Source organism: Hipposideros armiger, unplaced genomic scaffold (genome assembly GCF_001890085.2).
Source record: "Hipposideros armiger isolate ML-2016 unplaced genomic scaffold, ASM189008v1 scaffold_134, whole genome shotgun sequence".
Lineage (NCBI taxonomy): Eukaryota > Metazoa > Chordata > Mammalia > Chiroptera > Hipposideridae > Hipposideros > Hipposideros armiger.
The window spans coordinates 2,799,740-2,805,278 of record NW_017731484.1 but is presented as its reverse complement, the minus strand read 5'-3'; the positions used below and the strand labels follow the sequence as shown (position 1 = coordinate 2,805,278).

General features: G+C 55.0%; 1 long non-coding RNA gene across 1 annotated transcript in view; it reads left to right on the top strand.

The window, feature by feature from the left end:
* The window catches only part of LOC109386436 (uncharacterized), a 5,940-nt gene extending 1,319 nt beyond the window's left edge, over positions 1 to 4,621 (top strand). Inside the window, exon 2 of the long non-coding RNA XR_002124790.1 lies at positions 2,748 to 4,621. This is a non-coding gene — a long non-coding RNA (uncharacterized LOC109386436). The remainder of the gene's footprint in view (positions 1 to 2,747) is intronic.
* The last annotated feature ends 918 nt before the right edge of the window (positions 4,622 to 5,539 follow it).

Here is a 5,539-nt window from a genome sequence, read left to right as displayed (position 1 = left end):
GGGGCCCACAGCAGGAGGAACATTGAAATGGGAAGGGGTTCTCTGCTCCATGTCTCCCCGCTTCTGGGGCTGGCCAGGGACCTGTGTGCCATGGACAGAGCCCAGATGGCCTGCAGGGCTTGGAGTCGTGCACCTTGCAGTGAAGAATCTGTCAGGTCCTGACAGAGAAGTGCGAGACAACCAGAGCATTTCGGATATGAAGACCTGAGCAAAGTAACCAGGCTCTCCTACTTCCTATCCTTAGAAACAAGGGCCCAGGAATCCCTATGAGGCAGTAAGCTCTGGACAGCTCTGGGAGCCAGATTGCAGACCCGAGCCCAGCTCTGAGCTGCTTAACAAACCTTTTCTTTGCTGTGTAGGTCCTGGCTCCTCCTATCCTGCCCCCAGACTTCTCTACAAGGAGACCAAACCTCAGGATTTTCTCCCCTTCCCAAAGGAGCCCAGGAGGAATGGTTGTGTCAGGGGGCACATTTTGCTGTTTTTAAGAAAGAGCAGACCTTGGAGGGGAGGTAAGGTAGAGAGGCGAGAGATCTGTACCCTGGGACCAGATATCCTGAGTCGCATCGCGGCCTGGAGCGAGTGGGAATGGAGGAGTGAAGCTCTGAGCTACTACTTGCCTGGCTTGTTTTCCTAATGCATTCCTTACCCAGATCCACTCTGTTGATTTCTTACTAGATATTTTCTCTGTAATCATGGGCTAGTACCCTTGATGTACATCCCCCAGCAAAGAAAGTGTACATATCGCCATTACTGATGACAAGGACACCCACCTGTTCTCCCTCCCTTCTGTCTATCAGGCTAGGATTCCCAGTGCCCTTCCAGCCCTTAGGTTTGGGCTCTAAGCATTAAACCTTGATTAACCTGGAACAATGAAATGAGGAAATGAAGAGCCAGAGGTGTACAGCCACTTGCCCAGTGTGACAGCATGCCAGCGTCTCAGCGCCGAGAATAGAACCCAGGCCACCTAAGCCCAGTTTAGATCCCTGTCTCTCTAGGTTTGTCACGGGAGGAATCCAGAGATAGCTGCAGTAGATAGATCTAGAAATATAGTAGTTGTGTCTCAGCTCTGTCTATATATATCCTGGAGATTGCTCCTTCTCTCTATTCCAGGAGAGTGGGTGCGTGGGTGGTGCTGGAAACTGGGTGATTAAATAACCAGTCTACCCACCCATGCTGACTCAAGATGGGCCTCCTGCCCACCCAGCTGGCCATTAGAAATGCATTGCACCTATAAATTACAGTCATTAGCTGTATTACCAGGACACTGAGAGGGTGAGGGAGGAGAGAATCCTGACAGAACCCGGCTCCACTGTTGGCACTGTGCTTGGAGGCGGCCTGCCAGATGGGCCCTCTGCTCCACCTGGAGGAACATAAAGGAAGTTTGTCCAAAGGAACAAGGTTGGCCAGTCCTGTGGAGTTTCCAGAGAGCCACCACCTGGGCCATGCCGGGTTCCTCAAAGGTGTGCCTAGCATTTTGTGCCTGGGACATCGAATGCAATCTCTATTGCAAGAGGGTCTGAGGCAGGGACGTGCCTTACGCTTCCTTATTCCATAGCCCCCTGCCTCCTTCCTTCCTCTCAGTCCCCAGTGTTCTTCCTAGAGAGAGGTGATTCACATCAGGCCCAAGATACAGGCCTGGGTTCCATGCAGGGGGCTGTCCTTTGGGCCCAGCTACTCTGCTTGAGCTGATGGGAATGCACTTGTACTCCCTCCAGGGAGGGCCTGGGGGCAGAGGAAGGGCAGAGAAGTGAGCGGGAGGAACCTGCAGGTGGCTGAGGCTGGGGAGACCTAAATGAGTGTTTGGAGAAAGGGACGCTGTCACAGACTGAGAGTGGATCTCCTGAAACTGCTCCCCTCCTGCCACAGACACCAGAGGGGGCCCTGCCTCCTGTGCTGAGAGGCCATGTCAGCCAGAGGTGAGGGACAACATACCCAGCTGGGGCAAATCCAGCTTCGATGTCTACCTCAGACTTAATGTTATGCCAGGAAAGAAACTATACTTTGACCCTTATGTCCCTACCTCCCTACCCCTTTGCCCTGCGTAGGTGCTCAATAAAATAGCCTGTTGGCAAGAGAATGCTCTGCAATCTGTTCTCTGCATGAGGAAGACCGCAATGTGTGTTGCCCTGAGCAGTTAAAGAAAGTGTATTATGTTCCCTATAGACTTCCCTAAGGGTATCCGACAAATTGGGGCTGCTAGGGAAGGGAGGAATCCCGACTGAGTTCCAGGTGTCAAGGTCAAGGCTGTGCTAGACAAGGGACTTTCTTCAAGGTCCACAAAGTCCCACACTTGGATCATCAGACCATGTGACCTAAAGGAGTGAGTGCAATCCCCTACCCCAACCTGTGTGAGGTGGCGCACAAGCCAGAGCTTATTTTGAGTCAGCTGACTTCCTGTTCCACAACCACAGGTGTGTGATGATGAGGCGAGGCAGAAGGGAGCCGGAGGGAAACAAAGATGGGTCAACTGGGACCTTTCTTCCCGAGCCTGGACTCACCCAGGCTCCAATTTGAGGAATGACATCAGCTCCACACAGATCGGGAAACACTGAGGTTTCAGAGCCAATGTTGTTTGGTGGCATGACTCCTCCCCCAGCGGGTGTCAGAGGTCCAACAGGGCCTGGGCAGCCCCGGAGAGTGGCCGTGATTCCGGTCAGACCTGGAGGGCCTCTGGGAACATTAACCCCAGCTCGCTTCTTTTTCTTGCCTTTCTCCCACCCCCTTTTCCTCCCCACCTTTCCCTGCAGATCTCCAGTGAGGAGCCCCCAGCCTGGCCCAGGGCATGCCCCAGTTCACTTTTGCCTGCTTCTGTGGCCTCCACGGCTTCTGCAAGATGAAGAGAAAGAAGGAAGATGTTCACAGAGAGCGGGAAACAGCAGTGTGAGCAGGACCAGGGCCCCTGCGGCAGCCCTCCGCCGCTCCCAGACCTCAGGCGCCCACTTCTGGCTGAATCTTAGAGCAGGAAGTTTTGATTTGGCTGCTGCTCTTCTCAGCTTGACCTGACTGGATCTAACCTGAGGGCATCCATCTCCTGTGTGTCCGAGTCTCATGTCCACGTCCTTGGGCTTTCAATACCTGGACACCTCCCTGGGGAGAGGTCCCAGCCACTCCAGGGGAAGCCCAGGATCTACCATTTGCTTTCTAGAGACTGACAAGCTCCAGGGAGGCCACAGGAGTAAAACCCCTCCTGCTCTGAGGGCTCCAGGACTCTGCTCAGGGTAACTCCTCCCTTGAGAGACACGCTGCCTCGCTGTTGCAAAATAGGAAACAGGCTGCTTTGCCAGAGAAGCTCCCGGCAGCCCTGACTTTGGGCGAGGCCTCAGCTAGGCGGGACCTGTTGGAGGTGGAGACGAGTCTCCCTCAAGCCCAGGATAATCTCTCCTGGGACCCCAGGACCTGAGGCAGGAACCTCGTAGCTGTGGGAGTTGAGCCCTTTCCTATCCCTCTAAGCATCCCCGTGGGCCAGGTGGGCCAGGCCTGAGGGAGGCAGGCTGGTTGTGAGTAGGGCGGCTGAATGTGGACTGTGAGAAGCGGGTGGCAGGCTGTGTCCCCCTCTACCTGCTTTCCCCACACACCAGGGAGCAGCCGCCCCTCCAGCCCTGGCCTCTCCGACCCACTCCCTTCCTCCATGCCGCCTGGGCATCAGCACAGATGTGGAGGGGCCTGTTCCCCGGGCTGTGGCTCCCCTCCTCAGGGCCAGGCTGAGGGGGGACTTAGCCCTGTCCTGGACTGAGCCATGCCCTTCCTTTAGTCTGTCTCGTGGCCTCACCCACCTGCCTCTTCCTTCTCTTCTCAGAAGCCATAGAGGGGAATGCTTGCATGTGGTTGGTGCCTTTCGGGGAAACTTGGGCGGGAAGGGATCCCTCTAGGACCTTCCTTGACTTTTCCCCTAATCTCCCCAACCCTATCAACCTTTGGGGTCAGTCTCTGCCCCCACTCCCAGCCTATTTCCAGGAGGTAGGAAGCAAACAAAACCATTTCCTTCCTTTTCTTCCTCCTTTCCTTCCCCCATTTTGATAGAACAGCCTTCTGTCATTGTGTCTAGACCCCTCAGGTGCTACAGGGTCATGCTGAGAGCAGTGCCAGCCGCAAAGACACTTTAGCAGATTCTGTAGCTTTAGCAAGTCTGCCCTCTATTTCATCACAGGAACAGGACAGCCCAGGAACAAAGTCACGCCCCCTCTAGCATCCAGGCCAGAACTGCTTTTCTGACAGACAACAGGTGACCTGGGTAGAGGAGGTCAGAGCCCCAGGACAAAAGGAGGGGCTGTGCGCCCCTTTCCTTGGAATGTGGGGTGCTCTGGGCAGTTAAGGAGGGCAGGAGACCTCTTCTGTTGGTTCATCCAGAACCTGGGAGAAGCAAGGGCATATTCTATCCTGGCAGCCTTTGCCTGTCCAGCTCATGCTTCACGCTCAGGGCATTTCCTGGGCGTCTGGCAGATTTGGTGGGATCCAGGTCATCTTTCTGAAGTTGGAGCACAGCTTCAGGTTTCTGTCCTCCCGTCCTTTGCCCTACCCTTCAGCCCCAGCCTTCTACAATCTGTTATTTCTTTTTATATTTAAAGAATTATAAATAGAAATCGTTCCCTCAAGGAAACAGCAATAAAGGAAAGTGGGGTCACAAGGGTCAGAAGAAAAACGCCCGGGCTCTTCAGCCCCTTGGACAGCAGAGGCCTTGGATAAGGCAGAGATGTGCTGAAAAGCCTTCAAGGGTACCTTGATACAAAGTAGGAGAGAGCCCACCTCGAGGGCACGTGTGTCCCTAGTGGTCGCCTATGAGGCCACAGCCCCGGGGAAGTCACTCCTGTGGTTGAGGATGAAATTGTATCCCGGAGACTCAGAGGTGTTGGGTGTTCTGTCCTGACCACACAGGCTCACCCGGAGGAAAGGTCAGGAGAGTGGAGAACATATGCGGGAGGGGTGGTGAATGAGAGCTTTCCCCCAGCTGCCTTGGCACGAATGTCAGCTGCAGGGGTTTGGCAGTGAGCCTGTTCAGAGAGCTGCTTCCCCAGGGAGAGCTCCCTTGGCTCTGGAGGGATACTGGATATCTTGAGCCCCCGCTCTGGGAACATGGGAGAGGTCCCAAGGTCAAGGTATTTGAGTGGAGGCCCAGCTGTGTCTGCAGACAGCTACCCTTGGCCTCCAAGCTGGTGGTCCAGTCTTCATTTAAGGATAAGGTTGGGGCCAACACTGCAGCTGAAATGGCCTGAGCAGGAGGCAGCAGCAGCTTCTAGCCAGACACCCCACATTCTATTGTCCCTGTTTCCTTCTCAAGGAAATGGGGACTTCGCTCCTCTAAGCATGTCAGGAAGCAGCCTGGAGACTTGTTCCCACCTCTCTGCCCCTGGGTGAGCCCCGGGCAGAGATTTAATCCCAAAAGGCAGATGTGGCCCCAGTGTCTACAGCCCATGGGCCCCAGGGCCTCTGACTTGTAGTCCAGGCTTTGCTTCCTCCTGTTCTATTGAAAGGGGGTGGGGTCTCACCGGCTTGTTTCGTGCCCTGCGGTGAGTCTCACCCCTTCCCAGAGGTCAGGTTGTAT